This window comes from Rhinolophus ferrumequinum, chromosome 24, assembly GCF_004115265.2.
Source record: "Rhinolophus ferrumequinum isolate MPI-CBG mRhiFer1 chromosome 24, mRhiFer1_v1.p, whole genome shotgun sequence".
Taxonomy (NCBI): Eukaryota; Metazoa; Chordata; class Mammalia; order Chiroptera; family Rhinolophidae; genus Rhinolophus; species Rhinolophus ferrumequinum.
Genome location: NC_046307.1, coordinates 38,581,580 through 38,600,663, shown reverse-complemented (window position 1 = coordinate 38,600,663; position 19,084 = coordinate 38,581,580). Strand labels below are relative to the sequence as shown.

Here is a 19,084-nt window from a genome sequence, read left to right as displayed (position 1 = left end):
ATTTGGAATTCACAGTGCCAGCACAGGGTCTGTGCAGAGTGGGCTTGTGAACCAATCTCTTGCCCTGCAGCACGCAGATGGCCTGATCAGTTAGTTGTCTCTCCTTCCCTCTGACCTCTGGCATTCCCTTTTCATTCATTCATTCATTCATTCATTCATTCATTCATTCATTCATTCATCATTCAACAAGGGGCCTTGTACTCTAGGGAAAGAGGAGGCAATCTGAGCCTAAACCAGAAAGCTGGGGGCAACAGGAAAGGTGAAGGGGCCTTGAACAGCCATTGGGCCCAAAGGACTGTTTGTTGGCTCTGTGCAGGAGGGAGTCATGCAGTGGTGGACTTGACCACAAGTCCTCCCTCCTCAAAATGTGGTCTGCTGCCTGCTGGTGGTTCACAGGACAGCTGCTGGGGTACCAGGGTACAGATCCTCGGCCCCAGCCCAAACCTATTGAATCAAGTGTGCATTTCACATGAGCTCCAAGAGATCTGTTGGCACTTTTAAATTTGAGAGGCACCGCTGTGATGAAGGACCTGGCTCCTGGAGGTGCATTTCGTGTTCCTTTTGCCTAGAGCACTTTCCCCTCTCTGCCTCCCACCCTGCTGTATAGACAGAGAATGCACATGTCTCCCATTAGCTACTCTCTCTTTCTTCCTGTTAATGATGTGAACAGACTGGAGTCAAACTGCATGAGTTCACGGTCCAGCTTCCTGTGCACTTACTAATTTTCTTTCTGTGCCTCAGTCTCCTCATCTAGAAAATAGGGACAATAATAATACCTTCCTCATAAATCTATCACGAGGATGAAGTGCATTGATGTACGTCAAGGACTTAGCTCAGTGCCTGGCACGGAGCAAATGCAAGATAGGGTTCACTATCATTGCTGCTTTTGTACGATGATGGAGCTCCCAACTTTTGGCTGGGCATATAGGTGCTCAGGATGAAAGTTCCATTTCCAAGCTTCCGTTGCAGCTAGGTGTGGCCACTTGACTAAGTTCTGGCCATTGAGATGTAAAGGGAAGCATCGTATGGCAGCTTCAGGGATAGTTGGTATATTACCCTGTGTCCCTTTCTCCATCTGGCTTACCAGACTGCGGATGCCACCATCCTGGACCATGTGGTGAAGGCCACATAGAGCAGAGCAACAAGATAGAAGGAACCTGGGTCCCTATCACTGAGTGGCACAGTACCTGTCTTCAAACACCAACAGATGTCTAAGCAAGAGAGAAATAAACATCGATCTTGTTTGAGCTACTGTTATTTTGGATTTTCAGACACTTACACCCGAACCAGGTGCTAGTACACCTGCCCAGACTAATTATTTGACTCGGCTCAAATAAAATATGCAGCATGGGCCAGGTCCCACCATTATAGGCTGTCATGGCACCCTGTCATTTTCCTTGGGAGAACTTGTTACACTATTAATAGGCTAAGGACTACCTTCCCATCCTGACTGGAAGCTCTCCAAGGAGGATGGATGCCTGTTTGTTCACCGTCATACCCCAGCATCCAAGCAGAGTCTGCACGTGGAATGGGTGCAATAGGTATGTGGGGAAAGCTGAATGGAGGCTTCCCAGGGAGGCAGGCCTTCCCACAGGCAAAGAGGGTGGGAAGGGGACTCTTGAGGTCTGTAAACGATGAGGCTGCTAGTCCCAGATGGTCCATCTGCCCAAAAGACAGAGGGAGATGGAGCTAAGGAGTCAGTGGGAAAGCTCTGGATCTCTTCGACAGGGCAGTGACTTAGTAACAGTTGACTTTCAGGATTCCTGACCTGGTGGCACCTGTGCAGCCAGCCTCCAATGAGCCCCGTCCCCTGATATTCCCATGGCCTTGTGTAATCACCTCCCTCAATGAACAGGGCTGACCTGTTCTGCAACAGGACATTGCAGACATGACAGTGTATGACGCCTGAGGCCAGGCTGCCAAGGGCATTGAGGCTGCTTAGGCTCTCCTGACTCACTTGTTCTGGAGGAAGCCAGCTTCTGTGTCATAAAGATACTCAAGCACCTTTGTACAGGGGTCCATGGGGCAAGGAACTGCCCCAGCCAAGCTGCTCCTGAATTTCTGGCCCTTAGAAACTATGTGAGATAATAAATGTTGATTTTAAGACACTAAATTGTGGGTAATCAGTTTGACACAGAGGAGATAATTAATACAGACTCTATCCCCCAGCTGGTCTAGTGAAATGGAAAATCACTTCAGTCAGACAACACTCTAGCTGGGTAACCTGGACACACTGCTTAACTCGCTGGGTGTCTGAGTATGAAATGAAGGATAATAACACCTTACCTGTGGCAGGTAGCCTCTAAAATCACCACCCCAATGAGTCCACCTCCTGGTATTCGTGTCTTTGTGTAATCCCCTTCCTTAAGTGTAAGCTGGACTTAGTGACTCATTTCCAAAGAACAGAGTGTCACAGAAGTGATGGCATTTTGCTCCTAAGACTACGTTATAAAAGGATGGTGGCTTCTGTCTTGGACACTCTCTCTGACTCTCAGATCAATCTCCCTGGACAAGCCAGCTGCCATGCCGTAAGGCAGTCCGGTACAGAAGCCCATGTGGGTGAGCTTGTGAGTGAATCGTGAGGCCTGACAACAACCCTGTGAGTGAGTTTGCAAATGGATCCTTCAGCCCCAGTTGAACCTTCAGATGACCGACCACAGCCCTGGCAGAGAGCTTGACTGCAGCCTCATCGGAAACCTTGACCCAGAGGCATCCAGCTGAGCTGTATCTGGATCCTGCAAGATAACAAATGTTTGTTGTTTTAAGCCCTAAGTTTGGGGTAACTTGTTATGCAGCAACAGATAACAAATACATGGCCCTAAAAGCTTGCTGTGAAGGTGAAATAACATGTCCATTGCGTAGCACATAGTAGGTGCCGATTAAATGCTTGCTGAATGAATCAATCCACAAACAGTGGAAAGTTCTGTAGTATAGAATGTTCCCTGGACCCAAATGCTCATTCTCCTCTACCCCTCCTATCAAACACATCACTGAAAGTTGTTTTAAGCAGGGGAATGGCTACGTCAGATTTGTTTTTCTGTAATAGAAGACTTGTCTGTGTGCCATGGGTGTGGCTGGTTCAGCTGTGATCTAGATGAAGAGATTAAGAAATAATAATTCTGTGTCTGCTCAGAGAGGTCTTAAGGGTAACTTGGGCCTCGACCGAACAACTCTCCTTTCTTGCTCTATTAAAGTCTCCTGACCAGCCAGCAGACATCGATTCATTCAAGTTACTCACTGGGCACTTCTTTATGACAAGTCCTCTGGATGTAGAAAGGAACACGGCACATCCCTGTTTGAAAGAAGCAGGGAGAAGGTAAGCAGAAGTGTGGTGCCGTTACAAACACCAGAGTCAGGGGCACCAAGTCCTCGTGTGGATGCAGTTTTGTGTGGTAAGGGCAGCACCAGAGGTCTGGGAGGCCGGGAGCGGGTTCCTAATTCTACCCATGGGATGAACTGGTCTGCACTCCTTCAGTTGATGTGACAGAAGTCATCTCAAATCGACACACACTGTCTCAGGCAGGCAAAGAGAAGAGTCCAGAGGTAGACTTGGGTTTCAGGCACAGTTTAATCCAGGCACTTCCACAGTTGCATCAGGAATCTCTCTCCCCATCCCTAGGCTCATCTTCCTTCTTCTAGCTCCAACTCCAGGCAGGCTTTCCCTGTGTGCTGGCAAAATGTCTGCCTGTAGCTGCCGGCTAAGGTTTTCCAGCTCAGCAATTCCAGCAGATAAAGATGACCTGTTTCCTGATACCTCCGGCAATAGGCTCCTAGGCTGACCCCCAGGGGCCTGGCCTGGTCACAGCGCTGAACAGTGGCTTCCAGGAGCATGGAGTATGCTGATTGGCCAGGCCTAGGCTGAACAGCAGGCCTTAGGGCCTGCAGTGGGATCAGCCTCATGCCACACACACGGATTCAGATGGGAGAAGGGTGGTTTCCTAAAAAAAGAGTTAGGGCAGCATTGCCAAAGATGGAGAGGATGTTAGAAGGCTAAATCATCAGGTATCTTCTACAGGGAACCAGGGAAGGCTTCCAGAAGGAGGAGGAAGACTCTAAGCTGAGACCTGAAGAACGAGTAGGTGTTAATCAGGGGAAGGAAGACAGGCTGGGGGCCTTGGTTATCTATTGCTGCATAACAAATTACTCAAAACTGAAAACCCATAAAGGACCAGGTTCAGAGAGCTTCCAGGCTGGTGAACACACGGAGATGCACTTCAATCCTGGCTCCTCCATTCTCCCGGCTGTGTGACCCTGGGCAAGTTACTGAACCACTCTGTGCCTCAGTCTGCTCATTGGTAAATTGGGATTAGTAACGCTTACGAGTATATCATATTAAATTACTTGATACAGGTCTAGAGCTTAGCATAGAATTGGGCACATAGTACATGCTCAGTAAAGTGGCAGTTTGTCCACACCCTTCTACTCCAAGGAGAAGTCTAGGGAGGGTGGATGCAGAGTAGCAGCATTTGGTCCACACAGGAAGGGGACCTCTGTCTCAAACAGACAGAGAACCTCTGGCCTGCCTAGTGTCTGGCATTTTATCCACACTTTCCAAGAGCTGTGAAGGTCTCTCGCCAGACACTGCTAACTTCTGCCTCCAGCGGTCAGCTTCGCAGGCAGTGTGACTCAGCGCCACCCACTTACCTTCACCTCTTTCTGACCTGGAGCTCACCTGGACCTTTCCCTCCACTGCCAGTGGCACGGCTTGGGGCTGGGCTGGGTCTGCACTGTGGGTTCCTTCTGAGAGGGCTCTGCTGCTGCCCCTTGTCCACGGGCTCTTCCCTCCATTCCTGCTCCTTGGCTGGACCCAGGGAGCTTGGGGATACCTCAGTGTGAATGTGTGTCATGGTGCATGGGTGTCGCCGTGTGTTGGCAGCACTGACACCCAGGGGCAGGTGGGTCTGTCCTCCTGGCTGATGACTGTGCTATGCTTCCTCAAGGTGGGCTGAGACTGTCTGAGTATCAAATTGACCTTGACTCTGAGGAGGAAACAGAAAAGGGAGACCGGGGCGACTCTGGGTGTGATTCCTGAGTCACTAAAGTAAGTCCCTTTACTTCTCTGAGTCTCAACCTGTTCCTCTGTAAACTGGTCATCTGCAGGGATTAGAAGCCATCCATCCAACCATCCATCCATCCATCCATCCATCCATCCATCCATCCATCCATCCATCTGCAGGCTGACGCTACACCAGCGAATAGGACAGCAACTCCCTTCACATACAGCGCAAGCGCACCATAAATAACGATAACTGTAGATAAACCCAATGATAATATCTTCGAGCATCTCCAGCCAGAGCCGCATGTTCCAAGACGCCTGCACATGGAGAAAGCCCAGTGAAAACCTGGCTCACTACAAGCCCAAGAACCGCACTGGCGGTGAGGTCAAGGGCGTAAGAGGAAGCTTAGGAGTCAGAGATCTGGGTCCTAAGCCAAGCTCAGTCAATTCCTATCTGGGTCACCTGGAGGATGTCTCATTCCCCACTGTAGCCCGTTTCCTACTCTGCAAAATGGAGACAGAACCACTTCACAGAGCAGGTGAAGGCCGCAGGGTTTATTCTGTGGTCATAGTAGAGCCTCCCACTGTTTTGCATCTGGTTCTAGCTGGACCTCACGTCCCACGTCCTCTCTCGTCTCGTGGCCATACTGGTGAAGTGACATCTGTCAGAATAACCAAGGCCTCTCCTCACTCTGAGTTCATTCCATTCCCTTGGCATTCTTTCTTTCTCCTTTACAAGACAACTACAGTTTCAGCAGACCCCACATAGGGCTTCCTATGTGGCTTAAACTCAAGAAATCCTCACTGAGCCCCAGGAAGTGCTTACGTTCTGGACACAGACGGCAGCTGTACCGTCCTCTCCAGGAGAGTCACCCAGCTATCCTTCATATTTAGCCACCAAAAGACCAATGTTCTTTCTGCCCTGCCCCCCATCGTACATTCATCAAAAACTCTAATCTGACCTCAGTCAGAGTTATTAAAACAGAATGAGCTTTTCTGAAACGTTTTGTTTTTCACATGAACTAATTATTTAATTAAAGCAACAGTAGTTATTTAATTTAAAATGTAACATTAAAAAAGATATTCAAACTGGGAAAAGGGTCCACATGGAGAGTGAAGTCTCTCGTGTCCCCTCAGCCTCCAGCACAGGCGACTGCCCACCTCTGAAGGTTTTCTTCACTGAACTGGGCTTTCTGGTGGGCCAGGGGCGACTCCGGCCTTTCTTTGGGAAGGCAACGGAGGCGGGCATCACTCGGCTTTCCCAGCCAGGAGCTCTGGGCCTGGGATGGAGAAGGGACAGTGGGCGCTTCCCAAGGAGTTGAGCGTCCACCACAAGGATAGAAGGACGGCAGTGTTCTCAGGGACCCTGCCGAGCTCTGAGTTCAGTCCCTCGGGTGGCCTCCCGGGGAGACCTTGGGGTCAGGGGTCCGCCAACAGCGTCCTTTAACTCACTTCCAAGAGATCCACTAACTGTATCAGAGAAGTTCTACAAATATTCTACGAGACTACGATGGGACAGAAAGAACTCCGGCCTTGGGCCGGGGTTGGAATTGAGGTGAATTAGGAAATGGACCTGGAAAGACCCCAAATCTCACTGTAAGCAAGAGGAAAGGAAAGAACACTGACTGAACACCCACTCTCTGTCAAGGGCTTTTGTTAGGTTATTTTAAAACTAATTTTTAAATATACTACAAGTAGTGTAGGAATCCATTTTCTGTGTAAACAAAATGAAAACTTGACAGATTAAGCTAAACCTCCCACTGACATGTGCTTTCCACACCTCCAAGCAATTAACTCAGTTCTGACACTCTTTACCTGGAGAGACCATCAGATCCCACAGATCAAGGGCTCAGTCCCACAGGACTGTTCTACCTCAGATGCCATTCTCAAGCCCAGGTTGTCATCTGTGCTGCTGAGTGAACAGTTCTAAATGGGAGGTTCCCGAGACCCCCCTCCTTGGGTTCAGTTAATTTGCTAGAGCAGCTCACAGAACTCGGACAGACATGTATTAGGTTGGTGCAAAAGTAATTGCGGTTTAAAAGGTTAAAAATAATTGTAAAAACTGCAATTACTTTTGCACAAACCTAATACCGTGTTTCCCCAAAAATAAGACCGGATCTTATATTAATTTTTGCTCCAAAAGATGCATTAGGGCTTATGTTCAGGGGATGTCATCCCGAAAAATCATGCTAGGGCTTAGTTTCCAGTTAGGTCTTATTTTCGGGGAAACACAGTACTCATGTTTATCAGTTTATTATAAAGAATACAGGTGAACAGCCAGATGAAGAAGTACACAGGGCAGAGTAGGGGAAAAGGGCGTGGAGCTTCCACACCTTCTGTGGCAGCCGCTATCCCCACGTCTCTCTGCACATTCACCAACCTGGAAGCTCTCTGAACTCCGTCCTTTTGGGCTTTTATGGAGGAGTCATAACATAGGCCTGACTGATTGAATCACTGGCCACTGGTGATTGAAGTCAATCTCCAGCCCCTTTCCACTCCCTGAAGGTGGGGTGGGGGCTAAGTCCCAACCCTCTAATTGCCTAGTTGGTTCCCTCGGGGAACCAGCCCCAATCCTTATGTACTTTCCAAAAGTCATTCATTAACATAAACTCAGGTGTAATTGCTAGCGGTTTGTTATGAATTTCAACACACCTTGTTCTCATCACTTAGAAAATTCCAAGGGTTTTAGGAGCTCTGTGCCAGAGACGGGAGGAAGACCAAATACCCATTACTTATTGTAAACCGCAATATCACACTCTAGAAAAGACAAACTACTTAAGGCTGTAGCGTCATGCCACGTCCTCACCCATACGATCCTCCCTGCCTGGAAGACAGCTCCTCATCCTGACCCCTTTGCCTAGTTTACCGAAACTCTTCCTTTAGGACTCGGCAGGCCATGACCTCCTGGTTGCCCTCCCTGTCACTCCCAGGCTCGGTTAGATGTCACTCCCCGATGGCCCACAACGTCTTACCAAAGCACTTCCCATCCCCTTCTAATCGCCATTATTTCTGCCTCCCATTCTTGAGGGGGAGCTCCTTGAAGTGAGTGGCTGTCTCCTTCACCTATATGTCCAGACCCCAAACAAACCCCGCAGCACGTGGTGGGTGCTGCCTACACGTTTGTGGAGTACAACGAATGCTTCTTCGAGAGCAAACGATTGAGTTTATCTTGTGTGGGGCGTTTCAGTGTTGATGGGAGAATGACGAAGTCAGCAACATGATAGCACCGGGGAGACAAACCCAGTATCTCTCGAGTTAAATTTACCCACATGGCAATCATATTACCCAAAAGTATGCCGACTGTGGGATCATAGTTTCCCAAACCATCTCCTAGCGCAACGGTTTCTCTTAGCTGCACGATGGCCCTCTTTTTCTTCTCTTTCATCTGGTCTTTAAAGCTACCGAAAGGGGATGCGTACACCAAGGGTTTCCTCTGAACGCAATCCTGCCAAGGGCTGGTTGAGCATCGTGGCTTCATCTCCTGGCTTATGTCCCTTGTTTCAAAAGGACATTAAAATCCTCTGCCCACTCCTGAAACTGGCAGGGATTTTTTGAGAAGGACATGGGAGCTCACTTTTTGGAGGAACTGTCCCCTCCTCAAGGTAACAGAACGCATCATTATCTCTTAATTAGCATTTTGCCTCAAAATTCCAATGTCATCTTCTGTTACTACTAGAAGTAGGGGAAGCCCAAGGCTTCCACCCCTTTCCTCTCACTTCCCTTTTCTCCGAACAACTTGGAGGGAAAAGCTCTCTTCATTTCTTTTTTTCTCAGTATAATTTAATGTCTCTCTCACTATAAAAGTACAAAAGAATATTTTAAAATTACAGAAAAATAGAAAGAGAAAAAAGCCCATTACTGAGACATCATCTCATTTAGAATTCTTCCAGCCTTTTCTCTATGTATAGTTTTTTTAAAATTACATAATAGATATACCAAAAAGTGTATATAACACAGATGTACAATTTAAAGAATTATTGACTGAATACCTATGTATTCATCACCCAACTTAAGAAAACAGACCATCACCAATACCTTAGAAGCCCATGTGCCCCTCCCTCCGAACCCACCCAGAAATAGCCATGATCTTGAATTTTGTATGACATTCCTTTTGCTTTTCTTTATAGTTTCACAGCAATCCATTGCATGGGTATACTGTACTCTGATTTATCTGTTCTTCTGCTGATGGATATGTGGATGGTTTCCAGGATTTTTTTCATCTTTAAAATATTTTATTAAATGAAATGATTAAGGACATAATTTTTATTGTGATAAAATATATATAAACATAAAATTTACCATTTTAAGCATTTTTATGTGTACAGTTCAGTGGCATTAGGCACATTCACATTGTTTAGCAACCATCACCACCATCCATCTCCAGAGCTTTTTTCCATCTTCCAAACTGAAACTCTGTGTCCATTAAACAATAACTCCCCTTTTCTCTCTTTTCTCTCTATAACTCCTGACAACCACCTTTTACTTTTTGTCTCTATGAATTTGACTACTCCAGGTACCTCATACAAGTGGAATCATACAGTATTTATCTTTTTGACTGGCTTATCTCACTTAGAATAATGCCTGCAAGGTTCATCCATGTTGTAGAATGTGTCAGGATTTCATTCCTTTTTAAAGCTGAATAATATTCTATTGTATCTAGCACATTTTGTTTATTGAAGGGGAGCAGTTTTGCCACCCCAAAATAAGCCTCTTTGGGATACTGATTGCTTTAGGCTGGATGATTTCAAGAAACAGATATGGGAGAAGCTCTGAGAACCAAGTAGAAGTTGCCCTTTGTAAAAGGACATTTACCTTTCTAAGGGAAATCTCCATTTGTAAGGGTGCTTCCCTCACTGTACCAGCGAGAGGAAGATTGCTACATCTCTAGAAACTGTTATCCGTGGAGAAGGCATGGACCTAAATCAGCAGAACAATCTTACTGTTGTTTGCTGTGCTCTTACTGGTCACCTCTATAACTGATTCCCCACCCCCAATATCTTTTATCTTTAGCTGAAGGTAATATTTAAGGGGATGGCTTCTGCCATTTGGGTGAGTTACTCAGTGTTCTTGGGTCTCTCCCATGTATACAGGAGATAGGTTGTTGCGGGGGAGGAAGAAATTTTCCTCTACCCTTCTAGGTTCTTTCAGCTGGTCTAACAATTAAATTTACATGAGACAGATTAACAAGAGAAAATCACCAAATTTCATTACATATATTTGTATGGGAACCCCACATACATGACAGAGTCAGAGTCCCCCAACACACGAAAGGTTCAGAGACAGAAAGAGAAAATAAGGTACAGGTGACATTCTGAGCTAAGAATGAGATAAGGCACCTTAGGGCATTGGAGAGGAGGAAGGTCACTGACCATTAGAAGTTTATCCTGCCCTATAAATAGGTCATAAAAAGTTATCTCTAGTAATAACTCTTAATATGGGCAAAGTCTTAAATTTAAATTCTCTAAGGGAGAAGTAAAAGTGTCTCGGAAGCTTGCAGGGTCTCGATTGCCTTCAGTTGAAAATAATTCACATGCCAAAGTGGCACATCTTGGGGAGGCCCATTCCGAACCCTTCACGTTATTAAACTTCATTTTGCTGTTCTCCTGCTAATCTGTCTCATGTCAGTTTGGTTATTAGGCCACCCAGAAGAATCTTGAAGGATAGAGGAAATTTTTCCTCCCTGACAAATTATCCATTTCTCTGTGGATGGACACTTGAGTTATTTGAAACTTTTTGCTCTTGGGAATAATGCGGCTGTGAACACGAATGTACAAATATCTGTTCAAGTTCCTGCTGTGAGTTCTTTTGAGTATATACCCAGAAGTGGAATTGCTGGATCATACAGTAATTCTATCTTTAGTTTTTGAGGAACTGCCATATTGTTTTCCCCACTGGCTTGCACCATTTATATTCCCACCAGCAAAGGACAAGAGTTCCAATTTTTCCACATGCTCACCAGCCCTTGTTGTTTTCTGGTGTTTTTGTTTGTTTTAATAGTCATCCTAATGTGTATGTGACATTGTTCCAGGACTTTTAATAAACAAAACAACTATGACCTTTCTAGTACATATACCCTGGTGCACATGGGCAAGAGTTTTTCTCATCATATAGTTAAGAATGGAATTGCCAGGTCATCAGATACGTGTGTGTGTTACTTCCCAGAGCAGCAGTACAAATGTACACTGTCATCAAGGCTAGATGATCATTCTAGTTGTTCCACATTTTAACACTTACTGCCAGACTTGTAATTTTCACCAGTTTGGTGGGTGTGAAATTTTCAATGTGGTTTTAGTTGGCATTTTCATGAGTAATTACAGGATTAAGCATCTTTGTCACAGGTTTCTTGGTCATATTTGCCTTCTCTTATGTAAAATATCTGCTTAAGTCTTTTGCACATTTTCCTATTAGATTGTTTGCCTTCCTTTTATGAACTTGTAGGATTTCTTTATTCTGGATACTAATCGTGTATTGATTACACATTACAAATATCTTCTACAAATTTACCGTTTGTCATTTCATCTTTTTTGATGACCAGAAATTATTTGAATTTCATTAAATGCATCAATCTTCTTCTTTGTGGATGTACTTTCTGTATTTTGCTTAAGAAATCTGTCTCAATCTGAGATCATAAGGATACTCCATATTTTCTTCTAAGAGTTTTCCCCCCCAGAGTTATTGAGCTATAACTGACAAATAACATCAAAGAAGTTCCAGGTATACAACGTGATGATTTAATATGTGTATACATTGTGAAATGAGTACCACAATGAGGTTAGTTCATACATTCATCATCTCACATAGTTACCATTTTTTGTGTGTGGTAAGAACATTTAAGATATACTCTCTTAGCAAATTTGAAGTATAAAATATATTGTAATATAGTTACCATGCTGTACATTAGATCCTCAGAACTCATTCACCTATGACTGAAATTTTGTAGCCTTTGATCAACATCTCCCCATTTCTCCCACCCCCAGACGCTGTTCTCTACCAATCTTTTTCTATGAGTTCGGTATTTTTTAGATTCCACATATAAGTGAGACCATATAGTATTTGCCTTTCTCTGTCTGACTCAGTTCACTTAGCATAGTGCCCTCAAGATCCATCCATGTTGTCACAAATAGCAGGATTTCCTTCTCTTAAAAAATTCTTTTAAAGGGAGTTTTCAGGTTTTTCTTTCACATTTAAGGCCTTCACCCACCTGGACCGGATTTGTGTGTGTGCCAAAGGGTACTGTTTCCCCATTGGAACTGCCAGTTTTGCCAGCTTTAGTCATGATCCAGCAATTCCACTCTTAATTATATGACTAGAAAAACTCTTGCCCATGTGCACTGGGGTATATGTACTAGAAGGTCATAGCAGCTGTTTCGTGTATTTAAAATCCTGGAACCATGCTATCGGTGATCTGTGGTACAACACTGCTGGGTACGAATCATTCTTCCATTTTATAGATGAGGGTGCTCAGGCTCAGAGATGCAATGACTCCTCAGAGACCCCACAATTAGGAAGAACAGACTCAGGATTTGAATCCGAGTCTCTGGCTCTCAGGGCCAGTTTACTGCCCTCTGTACCTTGGCTTGCTCACCAAGTGCCAAAGCCTCAGCTTAATCCAGTGTAACATGCAAATGAGCCTGGGAAGGGTGACACATCCATCCATCCATCCATCTGCCTTCCTACCTACCATCCACTTACTTTTCCTGTACAAAGGGATTATACTGTCCTGCAACCTAACGTTTAAATTCAATACTATCTCTTGGACAGCTGTCAGCCTGTGATTTGACCTCGTTCGCACTGCTTCTACAGAGGAGAGAAAGAGGGTCTGAAATGGGTCAGGGAGAGGGTGAAGGTCAAACGGGCAGCCTGAAGGAAAAGAGAAAGTATGTCCCCCGGCCCTTTACATCTAAGGCTGCGCCAGCCAGGCCGGTGGCCGGGGGTGGGGGCAGGAGTGGTGAGGTGGCCGATGGGAAAGGCAGGCAGGGAGAATGGTGGTGAGGTAAGTAAGGGCTGAGAATGACAGAAGGGGTGATGGAGCGAGTGAGTAGGACCAGGAAATAAGCATGTTGAAACCACCCATGAGGATCGTCAAAATATTCCTGGCATTGATTAACATTTCAAAAATAGTAATACTTAACATGTTAAAAATTCTCTGTGACACTCATTTGCCTGGCCATTCAATCTCTCCAATACCCCTGAAAGGTGGTTATTTCGATTTCCTGTTTGACAGAGAAGAAAACTGAAACTCAGAGAGCTAAGTAAGGGAACTTGCTCAAGGACCCTCAGCTGAGGCGTGACAAAATCCAAAAATCTACCTGGTGCCAGCCCTCCCCCTCGCTGTGGCCTCCGCTCCGGCGGTATGTTGCAATGGTCTTGGTTCCTCCAACTGTGGCTAGATAATTTGAGGGCCATATAAAGGTCAACACTGTGCCGCTAGATGTAAACTATTCCAAAAATACTGAATTTAGGAGACAGACCTGGCAGTCCTGTCACTGGCTGGACGCAGTATTAACAGCCCTCTCCATATTCTGGGCACCCAGGACCTGCGCGTTCCCTGCCTAACTGTTCCTAAGTCCACAACCCGAGACCTCTTTCCAGGTCCTAGCTCTCAAGGCAACCTGGGGCTTGGGGTGACGAAGGATCTGCTTTGAGTGTGGGGGAGTGGGCAGGGCAAATGCAGGCTGGGCTGTCCCCACAGCTGCCCGGAGGCTGATCAGGGACAGGAAGGCAAGGGGAGGTCAGGGGCCTCCTTCTGCGGGGCCCTGCAATGTTAGGGACAGGCCTGCACAGGGGTGTAATTATGTTTAAAATGTGACATTAATATAATCCAGAGAAGAAATTAACTGTTCCAAGAGTAAAAAATGGCATAGTTTCTGGTGGGTACAAGTGAGACGCCGGGGACACTGAAGCACAGCCGTGTCCCAGCCTATCGGCCCACTGTTTGTGTTGCCAAATGTCCAGTCCCCTTAGCTGTGGTCTTGCCAAGTGGGAAATGCCAGGAAGGGCAAGAAGAAAGGAAAGGACTCCAGGCGCTTGGAGAGCGGGAGGAGCGTTTACAGGTAGAGGTGGGAGTGGAGAGCCAGGGACGAGGCGGACGGAGGGGCTCTGGGAAAGGAGCAAGGGTAATTAAATGGAATTCCCAGAAGCCTCCCCGAGCCCCCCTGCACGTCTATAGGAAACCAGCAGTAAAGTCTGTTACTGAGATTTCTATTTCTGGCAATTTGGTGGACCGGATCCTCTATACTCTTTACATGTATATTCCATCATAAAGAAAATGAAAAACAAAATTCACACACTTGGCAATACTTCAGGACTGGGTCTGTGGTTTGGGAGATGGTCAGGCTGTGCTGAGACCAGCCTCGGTTCAGGGCCAGGGTAGTTGGAGGGGCCACGTCCCCCTGGGTAACATATCTATGCAGTTTTCATCCTCCTTCCTTTCCTCCCTCCCTCCTTACCTGTCTATCTAGCTAGCTAGCTATCCTCTATCTACCATCCACTCACTTTTCTCGTACAAAAGGGATTATACTCTCCTGCAACCTAATTTTTAAATTCAGTACTATCTCTTGGACAGCTGCCAGCCCACGGTCATCTATCCAAAGGCTGCAGGTATTAGAAGACATATTCTTGAAAGTAGACGAATCTCATGCCCACAGATGGCTTCTGCTCCTAGAAGAGCCTGCCATCCATCCATTCAAGTTTTTTCAAATGCATTTATTGGATTCTCGCAGTAGCCTCCCCTCTGTCACCCTCACAACACAGGCCTGGATCTTCCTGCGCCTCCCTGGGGGCTTCTGACCCAAGACCCTGGCACATAGCAAGGCTCACCCACAGGTACAAAGTGAGTGAGTGGCAGAAGGGCGGTTCCTGGGGCGGGGGACACAGCTACAGCATGATTTGGTCCAAGGCTGCTCTTGCCCTGATCCAATCATGAAAGAAATTCTCCATTCATGAAAGAAGGAAGAAACAGATGAGCAACTAAATGCCTGAGTCCAGAGTAATGATGATTAAGGAAAGTTGGGAAAGGATGTGATTACAAGGCTCTGAAAGCATCTGAAATCTCTCGGAGTTGAGGAGAGTAGTTTGGGCGGGCGGTGCCTGACTGTTATCAGAAACTGCCAGGCCCCTCATTCCTGCCCCGTTAGGTCACCGTGAGCCAGCTGAGAGTAAAGCTAGGTGTCATTGTTTGCACCTCACCTTAGCTCACCCCCTTTGAGAGGTAATGATGAATGGATCTGGGGAAGGGGGGCCCTCTGGGTGTTCTCAAAGCGGGCGAATAAGATCTGTAAAACGGGATAAAAATGATGAGACAGGAAGCGATTGAGGAGATTAAATGAGATCCTGCTGGCGGTGTGCACAGTACAGGACTTGGCACAGAGTAAACCCTCAGTCAATTCAGGAGGACATCATTAGGGGACATATTTTTCCTCCATAATGTCGACTCCCTGAAGCAGGGATGTTGTGTCTGTTCCCGCGGTATCCCCAGAGCCTGAAACAACGCCTGGCACGTGGCTGGCACTCAGCACACGACTGTTGAGGGCATGAGTGAACCCATTACATAACTGTCATCTGGTAACAGACCCAGGGAGGCAGGCAGCTTGGGCCCAGCGCTCAGTGCTGCAACCCGCCCATTTCCCCGCCTACCCCACGCACCCCTGACAAGCAGTGACCACACAGGGCAGATGACTTATTGGGTACTTCTCTAAATGCTCCCTGAGGCCAGCGGAATCCCCAGGGCCTGGCTCATCAGGACAAGCAGATGACTTGGGGCCCAGCACAGCCCACCTTCCCGTTAGCAGAGCGCTGCTCAGCTGGCAAGATGTTTGGAGAAGGGAACAGAACGTGCAGCCCCAGGGAGAACAGACACCAGCCAGGCCCCCTAAAGCGGGAAACGAGCCCTGGCCTGGCCCATACCACAGCCTCTCCTTGTCTGAAAGTCACTTCTCTCCTGCTTTTGACCCTGAGCCTGCTTTCATCCTGGGAGGTGCTCAGGCTCTGCAGTGAGTCTTAGCAATATCAGCTAACCACTGGGAGTCAAGTTCATGGACCATCTGATGGTAATAATGACCAGCTTTTATCGAGCACTTACTCTGTGCCAGCTCTTGTACTAAATGAAAAGATTTTATTTCAATTCCTCTAAAGAGGCACCCGAACGTTCCCTAAACATTCTGTCTTTTGACGTGGCTGGGCCTTTGTCACGTAGGCTGTCCCTCAGTTTAAAATGCCCTTCCTGGCTTTATTCGCCTGAGGAATACCCACCCTTCGGCACTCAGCTAATCTGTCACCTCTCAGAAGCCTTCCCCATCTTGCCCGAGACAATAAAATCTAGCCTTTTGTGCGTTCCCACAACTGTCATTTGGGTTTGTGTGTCTGTCTGCCCGATTGTGCCACCTTGACCTCCTTATCCCGCACGTCCACCTCCACAGACAGCACACAGTAGAGGCACTGTGACTGTTGGGTTCTCCTTCTCATTTCCTCTGCACTGTGGCACTTTATCTCTTGTATGCCCCTCATTCATTTGTCTTTATATAATAATAGGCTTTACCCAAAGAACAATGTTCATTACATTACAGGTATTTATAAATGTAAGTCGAATGATACAAATGAGTCAGTGACCTTACTTGCAGGGCACCGGGTAGGAGGTGTTCAATTATTTGCCTGTAGAATCCATGGTTACCCCAGCAAGAAATCATCAGAATAGGTACGGAAGGGTGAAGTCAGAAAAAGAAGCAGAATAGGAGGAGGTGCTAGAACTAACATTTTCTGCGCACCTATATAGGCCAGGTGTATGTTTCATTAACGCCCCAACATAATCCAGTGAAGTGAGTATCATGATCCCCTTTTTACAGACAAAAATGAAGGCACAGAGAGGTGGAGTGACTTGCCTAAGATCACACAGCAAGTAAATGGCAGAGTGGGGATTTGAGCCCTGTCTGCCTAGTTCCATCAGGTGGACAGAGAAGGCCATTGTGTCCCTGTAGTGTGAGAGTGTGGAGAAAAGTGAGGAGGGGCTGCAGGACACTGGGGGGAAAGGACTGCGGTATGTCTGCCCTGTGGGTCAGACCCAGACCCCTAGGTATGCACCACCCCTGCCTTCAGATGTCCCACGTCATGGTTCCTGGGGACAGATGTATGCTGGCCTATGGGGCCACCGCAGACACCTCCAACACATTTAGCCACTTTCTCTTGAGATAGCTCCACTTTTCAAGTAGCTTCTTTTTTCTAGTATCGATCCTGTCCTAAACACTTCCTTCTGAGTCCCTGGACCAAACTTGACCCCACAGGCTTGCGCAACACCCACTTGAAGGCTCCAGGAACCCCCAACTTCTCAATAGTGCTGAACTGGGTGCAATTTCCCAGTAACCACCTCCCCCGCCTGACTAACGCTTTCTTAGCTTGGCAATGCAATGTCCTATTTTTAAGGGATCCAGTCATTTGGTTTAGATTCTTTGTTTTATTTTAATGACCTTCTGAATCATTCATTTTTCTGCTTTTGAACTGATTCACTCTCGGCCACTTCCTTGTATAAAAATCCAACACCTCCTTTAAGACTCAACACTAGCAACCACCTTCTCCTAAAAATGATCCTATCTATACCACCCCCTCTCCAGGAAGTATTCCCCTCCCTCCTCTGTGCCCTTCCTCTGAGTTATTCTACTGTCATCATCGTTATCATAACAATAAAAATAACGCGCCAGCAACTTGAGTTGTTTCTTATTATGACCTTAAGAAGAAAGTGATTATTATTTCCATTTTACAGATTGTGAAACTGAGCCTCAAGGAGCTTAAACCTCTTGCTCAAGGTCACACGAAGTAAGGGAAGAAGCCGAGACGCTAAGCCCGTCTGGCTGGACTCCAGAGGGAGTGTCCTGAAGGGCAGCTCTTTGTGTGGGGCTGCCTGGCTCGTGCCATGACGATGCCATCACCCAGCCCTCTCCAGAGTGTGAGCCCCGTGAAGTGTTTGTTCCCTAACTGCACTGCGTGCAATAAACATCTGCGCTCAATAGCTGATGCTCCATAGACGTGGAACAATGGCTAGAGGACTTCCTGTCCCTTTTGCAGTGTTAGCTGCTCGAAGCTTTACACAATTTTGTAAGAACTTGGTAGCATAGACAATCAATGTACACTGAACGAAGGAAGTAAGGGGTGGGGTACGGGCTTGGAAGATTCCAGTGGACATATTTTGTAGCCGAATACCTTAGATAGGAAATTGTTTAAAATTCTCTGTAGCTCAGGACAAATGCTGCCAGATAAGACCTCCTTGTCACATTTTTCAGGCTGAAATAACAAAATCTTAAAGATGAAGGGTTCAGTTTAAGTTCACTCAACACACCTCTAGTAGGTACTGACTGTGGGCCAGGCCCTGCACTCACAGGCTAGTGCTGCAGATGGCCGTGCCAGCACCTCACCAGGTGGCGGTCCTTTGGGTACCCACCTGGCCCCCATTCCTTCTGGAAGACAAATTCCCTCCTACCCTGAGAGCGGGCAAGGCAGGGGCCTTGGGAGTAGGGGGAGGGAGGGGCAATACCCCGTCTGGTCAAAGAGGAGCAGGCAGGAAAGATCTCAACATGCCAGCAGCCTCCAAACAGCAGAGCAGAGGCCATGAGGAGCTGGCCAGTCCCTCACGGAATATGAAGACAAGCCCTTGGGTGAGGAAGTGACAATGGAAGAATTAGATGAGTGGGGAAGGTCTGTGAGGCCTAACAGAACAGGAAGCCAATTGAGGGGAGCACCCGGAGGTAAAGAGGGTTAAGGGTCCCCATATCATTCAATTGAGTGCTTTTTACCTCAAATTCTCTTTTGTCTGTTATCAATATTGCTAGCCCTTTGCTCCTTTTGTTTGTCTTTTCCTGATAATCCTACACCTAGCCTTTCACTTACAACCTCACAGGGACACTTTGTCTCAGGTGGCTCTTCTGTTACGAGCATCTCATTGGCTTTTTGGTTTGGGGGTTTGGGGCCCAAACTGTAAGCTCTGCCTTTTGGTAGGAACATTCTATCTGGGAAGCAGTAGGTCCCAGTGGTTAATACACGCCTCTGGTGCCAGGCTGCTTGGGCCGGAGCGTCTGCTGAGAACCCGCCACTATTTACAGTGCA

At 46.9% G+C, this 19,084-nt stretch overlaps 1 protein-coding gene across 1 annotated transcript in view; it reads right to left on the bottom strand.

Annotated features, from left to right (window-relative positions):
- Positions 1-19,084, bottom strand: part of ERGIC1 (endoplasmic reticulum-golgi intermediate compartment 1) — a 122,336-nt gene that overhangs the window by 88,872 nt on the left and 14,380 nt on the right. The window lies entirely within an intron of this gene.